General features: G+C 47.5%; 1 protein-coding gene and 1 pseudogene across 1 annotated transcript in view; both read left to right on the forward strand.

Moving 5' to 3' along the window:
* The window catches only part of LOC147722750 (uncharacterized), a 31,235-nt pseudogene extending 28,739 nt beyond the window's left edge, over positions 1 to 2,496 (forward strand).
* Positions 1 to 14,906, forward strand: part of LOC147722749 (cytochrome c oxidase subunit 4 isoform 1, mitochondrial-like) — a 370,649-nt gene that overhangs the window by 106,619 nt on the left and 249,124 nt on the right. The gene's annotated exons all lie outside the window — the stretch shown is intronic.

Raw genomic sequence — 14,906 nt, forward strand, 5'->3', positions numbered from 1 at the left:
CTGTGAGAATCCTGGAGGTTTTTTTGACTGAAATTGTTATTTTGAGTGAATTTTCTCAGAAAATTCGACATCTTCTGGGATTTTAAGGCTTCTACTTTGTTTTTGTGGTGTTCCACAACATGTTTTCTTTCAGAATGCCTGCTTTATTCCGGAAGTGTCCTTCTTGTGACAAGAAGATGGCTCTGGCTGACCCACACGCAGTGTGCATTGTGTGCCTTCCATCTGCACACGACCCTGACCAGTGCCATAACTGTCAGAAGTTCTCTGGGCGGACTCTTCGCGACAGAGAACGCATTAGACTTCATGCCCTCTTTGAGAAAGACAAAAGTCATCAGGTGGGTGGCCATGGAGGTCCCAGAACGTCTTCTTCAAGCAAGCATGCTCAAAAACTGCGATGTTCCGCATCTCCTGCCTCCAGAAAAAGGAAGGAAGGAAGAAGATCTCTGTCGCCGTCGAAGTCACCATCGAAGAGGCCCAGGCGCTCTTCTGGATCACCATCGCGACGTCGAAAGTCTCAGTGGTAGCCAAGTAAGTCGACGTCGAGACGCCACACTTCGGGCTCGAAGTCTGTGGCTGCTGATGTTTCCAAGTCTCCGTCGACGTCGAGGCTTCTGTCGATGTCGAGACACTCTCCGCCGCCCTCGAGGGGGTCAGCGTCGAGAGTTATGGCGGCTTCCACATTGCCGCTGGCTGGCGTGCCGCCGTCGAGAGGATCGTCAAGATCCCATCATTCTACGTCGAGGAGGTCGACACCTAGGCGACGTCAAGAGCAGTAGACACGACGTCGAAGAAGGTCGTCGTCGACGCAACGTCGAAGGTCGTCGTCAACTGGACGCCATGGAGGTTCGCCTTCTACTCGACGTCGAGGAAGATTGACATAGAGGTCACCGACTCAACGCCAAAGATCGCAGTCGAGATCGCAAAGGCATGGACAATCGACGTTTAGAACATCAAGGCCTCGTTCAACGCCATTGGTCACACAAACGTCGAAGCTTTCGCCGTGGAGGGAACAGGACACAGTGATTGTGGAGTCCCCAGGCTCCAGGTCATCAGGGGACAGATCTTCATCTCCTGGGTTCAACATCGTGGAAATCTCGCCAGAAGCGTCCCCCAGATCTGCGGACAGATCACGCAGTGTGTCATCTCACCACCCTCAGGAGCGGTTTCGGGCGGTCGCAGTACTCCTGGCTTGGATCACGTTCTCTCCGTCTGCTCCGAGGACAAGCACTCCGGTCAGGCCGACTAAGTCTCCTCCACGGAGGCCACGTCCTTCACCCAGACCAAGATCTCCTACCAGATCGCGCTCTCCGGTACGGCCCAGAACACCTGCCAAGCCAAGACCTTCCCCCAGACCAAGATCTCTGCCTAGACATCGGCCTAAATCCAGGGGTCGGCACAGCCATTGAGACAGGTCTCATCACAGAGGACACACTAGATCTCCGACTTTGTCCTCTTCCAGGAGGTCTACGGTCCGGGACTATTCTCCGACCTTCTCCTCCACTCCTTCGTCAAGAGTCTCACCTATTGATGACATTGCAACCTTCACAGATGTGCTGGGCAGGGGAGCAAAGAAGCTGAACATCTCTCTGCATACTCCTGTGGCCCCTACTTCTATCATTTTCGACACACTTCATCACCGGACAGCTCCTAGACCGCTGCTGCCTCTGGTGCCCGGCTTCCTTGAACCAGCGATGGCTACCTTCCTCACGCCTGCAGTGGTATGTTCTGTTCCATCAAGACTTGCCAAGAAGTACAATGCGCCCGCAGAGGACCCCTTGTTCCTAAGATCGGATCCTCCGGCTGATTCAGTTATCATGGCGGTTGCTATGAAGTCTCATTCAGCCTCTACCTCTTCTTCGGTACCCCCAGAAAAGGACAGCAAGCTAATGGATTCATTTGGCAGAAAGGTATGCAGCACCTCTGCCTCATATATGAAGGTGGCCAGTGCTTCTGCTCTACTTGGGAGGTACAAAAGATCCCTCTGGGACTCCCTTACTCGCTTCACAGAGAAGCTTCCGAAAGAAGACAGACAGACAGGATTTTGTCGAAATCCTACAGGAGGCAGGACTCGTAGCCAACCAGGTCATTAGTGCCGCGACAGACGCCTCAGACCTCGCGGCCCATGGCTGCTCCCATGGAATCTGTTCACGGCGTTCGGCGTGGCTCCGCCTCACAGGCCTCAAACCGGATGCTCAGAAGAAAATCTTGAACCTCCCCTTTAATGGTTCTTCTCTCTTTGGTCCACACGCTGACGATGAAATGACCAAAATGAAATCTGAAAATGACACTGTGAAGGCGGTGGGTTTGGAAAAGCGTAAGGAATTTCAAAAGCACTTTTGTCAAGGGGATAAGCGTCGTTACCAGCAGAGGGTTCAAACCCCTCAATGGTCCTCCCAAACTCAACAGAAAACCCAATTTCAGCAAAGACGTCCTGGCAGAGGCAGAGGCAACAATGACATGCAGCAGTCTGCCTCCAAACTGCCACCAAAACCCTGAGCTGTTGCTTCCTCCACAACTGTTCGCCACTCCGGTGGGAGGGAGTGTGTTTCATCATCTGGAAGAGTGGAGATCCATAACAAAGGACAGATGGGTGCTGAATATTGTGCAGCATGGTTACTTGCTGAGGTGCAAGTCCCCTCCTCCGCTGGTTTTTCCTCAAGTAAAGCTACTTCCCCGTTTCCACAGTCAGCTGCTGCAGGATGAAGTCTCTGCCCTCCTCACGAAGAAAGCTATAGAGGAGGTTCCTTCCATGCAGAGGAATTAAGGAGTCTACTCCCGCTATTTTCTTGTCCAAAAAAGAGGAGCAGTCAAAGAATACAGGCCGATTCTAGACCTACCACTACTAAACAGATTCATCCGGAAAGAAAAATTCTGCATGCTAGCCCTGCATCGGATCTTTCCACATGGCGGTGGTGGCTGCTTTTCTCCGCAGGCGGAAGGTCTTCCTCTATCCCTATCTAGACGATTGGCTGCTGAAAAGCTCCACTCCGGCTCTACATCAAGACCATCTTTCGTTCTGTCTCAACCTGATGAACTCATTGGGGTTGCAGGACAACTTCAAGAAATCAGTACTCAATCCTTCCCAACAGATTTATTACCTGGGAGCTTCCCTGGACTCCGTTCAAGCAAGCGTGTGTCCTTTGGAGGAGAGATTGTCATCCATGCTTCTGAAGTGTCATCTTCTTCTGGACAATCACAGACCCACAGCCAGACATGTGTCCTCTCTCCTGGGATCGATGGCCTTGTGCATCTGCATAGTGCCCAGTGCACGCCTTCACATGAGGCCTCTGCAGCAGGCTCTCGAGGACCAATGGTCTCAGAGGTCAGCTCACTGGGAGGACCGTGTCTCTCTTCCACAAGGTGCCAAAGACTCGATCAAATGGTGGATGAAACGCTCCAACCTTCTCCGGGGAGTTCCATTCCATCGTCCTCCTCCATCGCACTCAGTGATCACGGATGCCTCTCTTAAAGGCTGGGGTGCTCATATGGACAAGCTTTTGGTTCAAGGCCTCTGGGCCGAAGTAGAGCAAGGCTACCACATCAACTTCCTCGAGCTTCGAGCCGTTCATCTGGCGCTCAAATCTCTTTACCCGTCTCTGCGCAACAACTACATCCAAGTTCAGACGGACAACACGACAACCCTGTTCTATCTGAACAAGCAGGGAGGCACCAGCTCAAGAGTACTATCCAAGGAAACGCAAGCCATCTGGCACTGGCTCCTGGCAAGAGGTCTATCCATCGTGGCAGTTCATCTACCAGGAATACGAAATGTCCAAGCCGACTGCCTAAGCAGAGACTTTCTAGAAGCGCACGATTGGGTGCTCAACGAAGAAGTTGCGCGGGAGGTCTTTCATCTATGGGGCGTACCAGACATAGACTTGTTCGCAGATGCCGCAAATGTAAAATGCCCCGTCTTCGCGTCCAGGTTCCTCCAAAAGGGCTCACGTGGGAACGCACTTTTGATCAGCTGGTCGCAGACATTGCTGTACGCCTTTCCTCCCCTGCCTCTGATCCCGGCGGTGATTCCGAAATTCTACAGGACCAACATCAGGATGATCCTGATAGCGCCGGAGTGGCCACACCAGTGGTGGTACCCAGATCTCCTCCAGCTGTCGGAAATCCAGCACCAGCGACTTCCTTGCCGTCCAGACTTGTTGACCAAGGACCAGGGGAAGGTGTTTCATCTCAACCTTCCTTCCCTTCTCTTGACGGCATGGCTCCTGAGGTCATACAGTATGGACACTTAGACCTCCCAGCAGACTGCATGAACATTCTAAAAGAAGCCAAGAGACCATCCACTCGGAAGTCTTCTGCTTTCAAGTGGAAGAGGTTTTTCATATGGTGTCTTGACAACTCTCTTGACCATATCCACGGTCAAGAACAGGTGATTCTACCCTATCTGTTGCATTTAGCAAGGTTAGGCCTCAAGTACCCCTCCATCAGTGTTCACTTAGCGGCGATCACAGCCTATAGGAATTCACCTTCTCAGACATCATTCTTCCTTATGCCTGTGGTTAAAGATTTCTTAGAGGGGCTTAAGAAAGTGTTTCCCCCAGTGAGGTTCCCCTCTCCTCCCTGGGAGCTTAACATTGTACTTACTAAGCTGATGGGTGCTCCTTTCGAGCCTATACATGAGGCTTCTTTACAGCACTTGACCTGGAAAGCCGCCTTTTAGTGTAATTACCTCCGCCCTTAGGGTTAGCGAAATCCAGGCCCTGTGTTGTAAGGAACCGTACAGTAGTGTTTCACGCCAACAGGGTGATACTGAGGACACACCCAGGTTTTCTGCCTAAGGTAGTCTCAGACTTTCATATCAACCAGTCTATCACCCTACCTACCTTTTTTCCTCAACCTACCACTCCCCCAGAGAGATCTTTACACTCTCTAGACCCCCGGAGGGTTTTGAAGTTTACCTGGCTAAAACCCTTCCACTTACGAAATCTGACCGGCTTTTTGTTAATTATGGAACTACTAATACCTGTCTGTCAACCTCTAAAAGATCTACTTCTCACATGATAGTCTCCTGTATAGCTCTGTCTTATCAACTAGCTAACAAGGCTTTACAGATCTCATGCACATTATACAAGAGGGAAAGCTTCTACTACTGCTCTCCTTCGTAATGTCCCAATCTCTGAAATTTGTAAGGCGGCTACATGGCGGTCTGTGCATACCTTTACCCGCCATTATTGCCAAGACTCAGATACACAGGCCGATGCCCAAGTGGGACAGGCCTCTTTGAGGAATTTATTTGCATAAAGGTGTATGTGAAATGTACAATTTTCCAATGTCTCTATGTATACTTTGTTGCTCATCCACAAGACTTTGAGTTTGCTAATCTATTTATAGATTATGACTATTGATGAGTATCCCCTGGATGAGAAGGATTAGTTACTTACCTGTAATCCTAGTTCTCATCCAGGGGTATACTCATCAAAGTCATAAGCTCCCGCCCACCTCCCCGGACGAGCATGTTCATAAAGTTATGACATGTTACTGTGGATCTACTCAGGTGTTATGCACCTCCAAAAAGAACTGACCCAACTGCCACCTGTGGTGTACCATGGGAGCAGGGGGTCACCTTCAGGTCTTAAAGGCACAGTACCCCTACTCTAATCCCTTAAAGGCAAGGTGTCAGTTTTCTTTGTTTCTTAATACTCTACTGCAGCCTACTGGCAAATGCCTGCAATTATAGGTTTTTCCTATGGCAATAAAGCATTGTTATATGCAAATGTTTACTGCTCTCTCTCTTCCTTAGGGGTTGGGAGAGTACTACTGCGTGTATGCTAATTCGTGTAATTTTGCGGCAATTTTGCCAGCTGGGAAATGTTTTAGGCTGCAAATATATGTTTTCACATGTATACATATATTCATATGTATTTTCTATATGCTCCGGGATCCCGCACATAGGCGGGTTTTATTCATAGATTATGACTTTGATGAGTATATCCCTGGATGAGAACTAGGATTACAGGTAAGTTACTAATCCTTCCTCAACACCCTTCAGTGCCTTATTAGGATGGAGTGTTTCCTTCCCTTCTTCTTTCATATGTTGCTCTAGGGCAGACGTAAATGATTCATAAACAGGTAGTAGTGATTTTAGGAAGGTTATGGAGTGATGCAATAGCTAAAAAGAGTAAATTAGTAAAAAGCTTAATATTTTGAGGGTTCCAGTGGAGTCTTGCGTTTTTCTTTTGAATATCAATTATTCTGCTCCTATTTCTAGCGACCCATCAGAAGTTTTTTTGGCAGGCAAATCAATTCACATTCAAAGGAAAGTGTGAACTTACAAAAAGATGTTTCCAACCAACTGCATCCAACCTACAGCTCCTCAAATTACTCTATAAACAGCTAGATCATAAAAAAACAATAAGTGGTACAGAGACCGCAAACATATACAGCATAGTTTGACTACATGTACATCTGTCCCTTTACGAAATAGAAACATTGTAGGACTGAAGACAAGTCTGATTCAGTATGGCAAATGTTATATGGTGGCGTACACTTTAGCAATGAGTGAAACATTTTTTCCTGTCTTAACAACCCTAATTAAAGTTTTTGGTACGCACACAACTGGCATTCTGTTGCGACTCATAATCATATAAACGTGTTACAGTGCACCCAAAATTCACACCCTTCCAGCTTCTTCCCCTTCAAACCCATTCCTGTTCCCACAGAGCAACTAACCCAAACATGTCTCTAAGAGAGACATGAAAAATTCTAAAAAATCTCTGTGGCCATATCTCTAGGACTATATTCAAGTCAAAGAACAATTGCCTACAGAAAGTGTAGCACATGGAAAGGTATTAGTATCATGTTATCTTTTCATCCATTGGCACATCAGTAGTCTATCCCTCAACATCAAGGTGGTGTAGCACAGTCTTGCACTCTAGTAGTTTACAAATCCACCTCATGTCTTTTGGATTTTTTTAAATTGTGCTTTTAACAGGGCTCAAAAAATCCACTTGCCTTCTCACATTTGCGAGTCTGATTCAATAAGGATGAGCTATTTTTAGGTCCTACTCCCCCTCTCTGGCGAGTAGGAAGACGAGTAGGAAGACAAACTGACACTTGGCCTCTGCCTCTGAAAGCAGAGCAAATGTGACAGATGGCAAGATTTAAAGGCATCTTTATTGCTCACAAAATGAATGAACAATAAAAATGCTTTAAAATCTTGTTAACTTGTCACATTTGCTCAGCTTTTAGACTCAAAGGTCAAGTACATTTCAGTTAAGTCGAGTAGATGTTTCACATGCAATTTTTATGATTTCCCGAGCCCTGTTTTACGCTGTGTACCACTCTTTCTTATGATGCTAGTTTGCACACTTCTCATGTCCATGTCTCTAAATCAGGTCAGCTATTACTTCTCCACAGTCTAAGTATAGAGTTCTGCTATTGCCATAGCCGATGCGAACCATCTCCCATAGCAATGTGCTGGAATCGTGTAGGAAAACTTCTTCACTTGTCCGAGGACTGGCCAAGGCTGTTGTCTCTCCCATTGTTTGCTGGACCCCTGTCCAGTATAGACGGAGGCAAGGGCATTCCCAGTGAAGATGCACTGTGTCACTGTCGGACTGGAACATCTCCAACAGTGCGCCCTTAGGAGTAGACCAGCGTCTTGCAGTCCTTTAGGAGATCAAAGCCATCGGTGTAGGATTTTGTAGTATCCCTCTGTGCTAGAAAGTAAATAAAACAAGCATTGGAAATGCAATAGGTCTCGCACCATTAGAGTTAGTGCTTTTAGAATTGTTTATGGGTTTTTTTTGTAAATGTTTAGCATTTTTGTTTCCTGTAGCCAATGCTAAAGAATTACAAATAAAAAAGCCATAAACATTTCTAAAAGCTCTAACTGAAATGGTCTGAGACCTATTGCACTGTGTGAGGGTGAGGGGTTGAGGGTGAGTGAGGGTGGGTGAGGGTGAGTGAGGGTGAGGGGTTGAGGGTGAGTGAGGGTGAGGGGTTGAGGGTGAGTGAGAGTGAGGGTGAGTGAGGGTGAGGGTGAGTGAGGGTGAGGGGTTGAGGTTGAGGGTGAGGTGTTGAGGGTGAGTGAGGGTGAGGGTGAGTGAGGCGTTGAGGGTGAGTGAGGGTGAGTTAGGGTGAGGCGTTGAGGGTGAGTGAGGGTGAGGTGTTGAGGGTGAGTGAGAGTGAGGGTGAGTGAGGGGTTGAGGGTGAGGGGTTTAGGGTGAGTGAGGGTGAGGGTGAGTGAGGGGTTGAGGTTGAGTGAGGGTGAGGGTGAGTGAGGGTTGAGGGTGAGGGGTTGAGGGTGAGTGAGGGTGAGGGTGAGTGAGGTGTTGAGGTTGAGTGAGGGTGAGTTTGGGTGAGGGGTTGAGGGTGAGTGAGGGTGAGGGTGAGGGGTTGAGGGTGAGTGAGGATGAGTGAGAGTGAGGGTGAGTGAGGGGTTGAGGGTGAGGGGTTGAGGGTGAGTGAGGGTGAGGGGTTGAGGGTGAGTGAGGGGTTGAGGGTGAGTGAGGGTGAGGGTGAGTGAGAGTGAGGGGTTGAGGGTGAGGGTGAGTGAGGGTGAGGTTGAGGGGGGTGAGGGTGAGTGAGGGTGAGGTGTTGAGGGTGAGTGAGGGTGAGGAGTTGAGGGTGAGTGAGGGTGAGGGTGAGTGAGGGTGAGGGTGAGTGAGGGGTTGAGGTTGAGTGAGGGTGAGGGTGAGTTAGGGTGAGGTGTTGGGGGTGAGTGAGGGTGAGGGGTTGAGGGTGAGTGAGGGTGAGAGTGAGTGAGGGTGAGTGAGGGTGAGGGGTTGAGGGTGAGTGAGGGAAATATTTTTCTCTCCTCCCCCCTTCTTCCCTTTTTTCCTACCCTTTCCTTGTTCTCTTTTCCCAACACATTTACATGCATTGTATTGCTTACTCACTTTTGAATTTAATCTATGTGTAATACATTTTGTGATTTCAATAAAATCCTCTTTAAACTAAAAAAAAAAATAGTTTGTGCACAATGGGGACAGAAACTTTCCAAACCCTCGTCTTCTGATCTGCCCCATACTGTGAAAGATCTTAGCTTCATGGTCCATGAACTAATCTCAGTATTAGTCGAGGGGCCATAAGAAGATGCGCTCGAGCTGCAGTTCATTCATGGGAGTCAGAGCTATATCTGCAGTCCTGGTGCTAGCAAGTTTTACAGGTGCAGTTTAGCTACATTACGAGTCGCTAAAATCATTCAAGCTAAAGTGCCAAAGAACGGCTTTTAGCAGCAGCGTCTTGCCTAGCGCCACCAACGTAAGTCATCATTATTTAAAGCATTAGGACCATACAGTGTGAGATGCATTAAAAAGATAAAGCTGTGTGCGCAATGATGACGGTATTAACAGCGTTGTGGTGGACCGGGCGTCACCTCGCTATTAGTCTCAGTGCCACAAAAAACATGCTTTTTTTATAACGAACTTTATTGAAGATTTCTGCGGCAAATCATATAGAGTCACATTTCAAGAATGTTCGGTGCACATGGGCAATATTACAGCAAGCCCAGTCATTCACATTGCAAAACATCACTGGGTCAAATCGGCAAACCATAGTAGCCACCATGTCCCCCATATTCGGCTACGCTTCTGGGGGCAGCCAAGATGCGCTCAAGCGAAAGTGCAGTCAGAAAGGTGCAAGCTGCACTCGCCATCCTGGCACTGGCAGATATTACCAATTCAGTTTGCCAAAACTATGTCTCATTGAATCATTCAAACTAAAGTGCAAAGGAAATATAGATAAAAGCTGTGCACTCATCAGGCTGCTTTGCACAGAAGTGCTCCAACATCATCATTCTGTCTCAGGGCTATAAATAGGAGTAAGTGCACGAAGAGAACCTGCTAGGGTGGAGGGGGGGTAGGGGGGAGCAGGGTATGCATTTATCTTTGTGATTTTCCATTGCGCGAACGGGGCGCCAGAGAGCTTTACAAAACAATCAGCGAACTCAAACCAATGCAATAACAAGAGAAACACCGAGCACAGCGTCAGTGTTGGAATTGCTGGGGGGTAGGGGGTAAGTGGTGATTTAAAAAAAAATGCGACACGGCGGGCAGGGGAGGGGGCGGAGCAGGGAGAGGGAACAGACGGAGGGAAGGCTAGATAAGGGGAGGAGAAATGCGACACGGCGGGCAGGGGAGGGGGCGGAGCGGGGAGAGGGAACAGACGAAGGGAAGACAGATAAGGGGAGGGGGGAGGAGAAATGCGACACGGCGGGCAGGGGAGGGGGCGAGGGGGGAGGAGAAATGCGACGTGCGGATGAGGGAACTGATGTGCACGCGCTTTTAAGCTCAATGCGCATTGAGCTTAAAAGTCACGGGCACTGCAAGGAATGGCCACGATTCCTTGCAAGTTGGATAAAGAGTGGATAAGCCCCCATAGTCTCGCTTGCTCGATGCGCATGCGCATCGACAGGCGAGACCTAAAAATGACATTTTGCAGTGGTTACACTTGACCCATTTGGAGGCCTGCATGCTGTGAAATCTTACACTCATTAGTAGTAAAGAGGCTATTAAAAATTAGGTGTAGAAATACCTTGCTGAATTCCATCTAGTATGACAAGCATATACCAAACTGTCACATTCATGATATGATGTCATCAGTGATGTCAGTAATGATATAATTTGAGATGTAATGAGTGATGTCAATGATGTCATTGTCATCATAATGTCTACACATTATGTGACACGTGCGGACATGTGCAGTGCTTGAAGGGGACACAAGTTATAGTTTGCTCAGTAAAAAGTAACTGATAAATTTTTGTTTTAAAACAACAATTTTTATATTATTAAAAGGCCCAACTATAACATCACTTTAGCCTTTGTTTTTCTTCACTGAATTTCTAGAGGTACTTTGTAACGTAAAGTTAGATATTTTTAGCGTACCTGAACATAAGGTTACTTCACCCTTTGGTTTTTTTTTCAGTGAATTTCTGGATGGTTATTAACATACAGTAGGATCTTATTACCATACTAACCATTACGTAATTGTAATTTTTTATTCACTTAATTTCTAATAATTTTTTTAATGTAAATAAATATCTTATTACTATACCTACCTGTAAGCCACTTTAAACTTTGTTTTTTATGTGAAGTGCTTGGTTTTTAAAACAAAAATCATATTCACCCAGCTTCCTCAGTGAGCATACCTTTTGCCAAACCTTCCAGCCAACCCCTCGCTGGCTGACAACCCCTACACACCCCACCCCACATTTTTCCATTTTTGTCTCTTTTTAAAAGAAATGTTTATAACTGTATCACAGTACTCCTGCGAGACCACACAGGGTCAGTGCTGGGTCACACGAGAACCCCACGGGACCACATGGTGGTCTGCGTTGGATCCTGCGGGAGTCCAGAGGGGCCATACAGGAGGCCTTTGCTAGATCCTATGAGAGTACCTCAGGGTTAGCGCACTAGCCCCTCACAAGGGCCAGGGGATCAGGGTGCCCACACCATGCCCCCTTATGCCCAATTCTTTGTACAAATTAAGGACACGGCCACTGAACCCCCATATCTTGTACTGGTGGAAGCAACATTTCTCTCAATGTGGCAGCCAGCCAATCCCAATGCTCGGCCATGCAGAACCAGGACTGGTCCAGTAGGACCATGATAGCCGACTGTAAAAGAAGCTCTCTTGACCAATCATATGGTTGAATCTGCGGTCACACAGAACTCCTGCAGCATCAACTGTCAATATATCAGGGAGGTTGGTGAGTTGATTGGGGACCTGTATCCCAATGACATATTTATATCCTTTGAGGAAGTGCAGAATCAGTTTAGGATGGGACCGGGGCACTATTTGCACTATGATGGTGTGAGGTCTATCTGAACACCCTACCTTGCGAAGTCGCCTGCGTTGGCTACTCTTGGCGCGCTATTGACACTGGGGTCTGGGCTACACCTTATTTCATTAACTTATAAGGCACTGCAGGTGGATACGATTACCGGACCGCTTTGAGCGCGAAACATTTGGGAGGCAGATCTTGGGGCTCCATTCTCGGATGTGGGCTGCGCCAGAATTTGTGCATTGTCAAAGTCTGTGTCCAGTATCGCCTGGTTCAAATTAATTCACTTTAATTTTCTGCACCATACTTATATATCCCCCAAGGGCATGCATCAGAATTATTCTAGAGTGCTCTTCTGCATGTCCCCGTTGTGGAACTGGAGGAGTTTATGGTAGAGGGTAATGGTAAGGTTATATCGGGCTATCGTCCTGACGCATTTGCTCACACCACAGATGTGTCTGATGTGCAACCTGGTTCACCCCAGGAAGCACAAAATGACATGCCGTTTTCTACAGTTGGCACTAGTGCTGACTAGGAGGCAGGTAGCCCTCACATGGATGGGGGTTAGGGCTCCCTCTGCTTTCACCCAACCATGAAGGTCCCTATAACCCTTTTCTAATTGTTGCCCCCTTCTGGGTGGGGGTGAGCTGAAGATTTAAAAAAATAAATTTGTATTAGCCAATGCTGATTTTGGTTTGCAGTCCGGCCCTAGAGATACCAAGTACACACAAGCATCAGCCGCATCAAAAAGTCCGACCGTAAACGTATCTGCCCATGGGGACTTGTGCTGAGGGCATGTGAGAAAAGTTCTCATCACACGAGAGCACAAGTGTCTGAACCCACAATTTGAAGGTATCTACACATAGAGGATGAGACAAGCTGCAGTGCATGGAGACAGCAGCTTGTTCACTTTAGCTAGAATCCTTCCATTGGGTAGACATATGAGCCTGGCACTGTCAGTCACAAGTATCAGTATCTGATCTGACGACACACAAATTACTCAAGTGCTGCTCTAGGAACGCCTATGTGTGAGAAAGTGAAGAATAATGTCATAGAGATGCTGATGAGTGAACGAATGGTGATAATGTGTAGCACACATTGCAGGCTCACTTTCTCTACCACTAAATGTAAGAGACCAGTGGCACAGAACCTGGAAGCCATTCTGAATTGTGTGACTGATGGACTTTGTAGCACACATGGGAGGCTCACTTTCTCTACACACTAAATGCAAGAAAGAGCCCAGTGGTACAGTACCTGGAAGGCATTCTGAATTGTGTGACTGGGCAGGCTCACTTTCTATACACTCTAAATGCAATAAATAGTCCATTGGTACAGTACCTGGAAGGCATTCTGAATTGTGTGACTGATGGACTAAGTTTATGCTTTGTGCCATAGTATCTCCAATTAGCATGTATAATTTATTAACATACTTGTTTTTATTCGAAGACATATGAAAATAGCTATGTTTTCCTTCACTGTTCTCCGTAGATAATACTGCTACTTGTAGCACTCTCACTCACCTAGTGCTTTGCTGTGTCACGTCGCAGAAAATTGTGCACACAAACATTGCATTTCCTCACACTGAGAAAAATAGTTAGAGGGAACATTGACACACACGTACAGAGGGTTTAGGGAATTAGGATTACAGCAACACATTCATAAAGAAATCGGAGAACAAAGAGTTTTAGGGTTTACACCCGTTGCAGAAAGGTTGGGCCTGGTTGAGCTAATGTAGTCGAAGTCTCCCAATTTTTAAGAGCAGCATGTGGCTCAAGTTTGCATTCTTCCAATGATTCTGGCTAAAGCCTGGTGCCAAGTCCCATTATCCTCTGTAGAGTACACCATGCAAACATTGCATGCTGTCCCCTGAGGTTTGTCACAAGAGTAGGGCAGCTCAGTGTCTTTGCCATGGACCCCACGCTTTTTGAGGACCGTGCTATCTTTTTACAACTTGTATTTAAATAATTAAACAGAACGCCTGACTTATTGCTCCTTGAAACAGTTGATACTCACAACCACAAGGGGGCACCAATTACTTTCTTTCCCAGTCTGCTTGTCTTATTCATTGTGAAATGCTCCTCAGAACAGAGGCCTCTCAAAAGGTTTTGCTTCCTGCCTCACAAAAGCCTGTGTATCAATATGCCATGTGCACCTATACCACTAGTGTCAGCCCCAGCAATATAGTCCCTGGGGTGAAAAAGATGAGCATTGTGGGCTCCACAAAATAAAGTTGAAAAGCTGCTGTGGGGTCCTCTCCTGCAGGATAGCTTATAGTTGGTGTCAGTGTTATTGAATCCTCCCTTAGCAAAGTAATGTTAATGAGGCACAAAGATATTGTCCACATTGTGTAGGTCTCAACATTAAGTCCCAAAGTGGGCTCCTTCCGACACGTTGTTAGGCGGCAGTGTGTGAGCAGCACTCATGCAGAGGGCACAGAGCAGAACAGGTCAGGGGCAAGGGGTTCGCAGGGAGTGGGCACAATAGTCACAACACTTTAACTGCACTGAGCACCAATGTCTACTCAATGTCAACGCTGAATGTACCTCCACTGCAGGAAACAGTTGCTTCATGGCCCATGCATTGTAAAAGAAGCGCTTATTTGGTAGGCTCATTGACTATTGCTCAAGCAAAAATCTGTATGGCATGAATGGCAGTTGCAACAGCTGATGCTGTTATGTGTCCTGATCAACGTATGCCTGCCATCAACAATTATTGGCTTCAGAAACAGATCCTTAAAATTTCTACATATATTTTGATTGTATGAGCTCTACAAGACTTAGGGCCTCATTACAAGTCTGGCAGTCCACAGACTGTCACAATTGCAGGGGCATGGCAATGGCAGTCTTTCGACCACCCCCTTTCCCCCCCCCGCCCCTATTACGACCAGGGCTGTCGGGCTGCACTGGGACTTCTGGAACCGCCATGTCGGTCTTGAAGCCGCAATGTGCTTGGCGGGCTGCTGCGGCCCGTCGAACATATTACGGGGCAGATTTACAAGCCCCTTGCACCTCATTTACGCCGCCGTTGCGTCACTTTTGTGACGCAGCGGCGGCACAAATCCTGTGCCATGGTGCGGGGTACTTACAACCACTGTTCTCACTAACGTGCGCGCGTGCGCTGGCGCGCACCTATACCTCCTGGAGCGCGCACCTTAAATTACAAAGCG

Source organism: Lissotriton vulgaris, chromosome 4_1 (assembly GCF_964263255.1).
Source record: "Lissotriton vulgaris chromosome 4_1, aLisVul1.2, whole genome shotgun sequence".
NCBI classification, from domain to species: Eukaryota; Metazoa; Chordata; class Amphibia; order Caudata; family Salamandridae; genus Lissotriton; species Lissotriton vulgaris.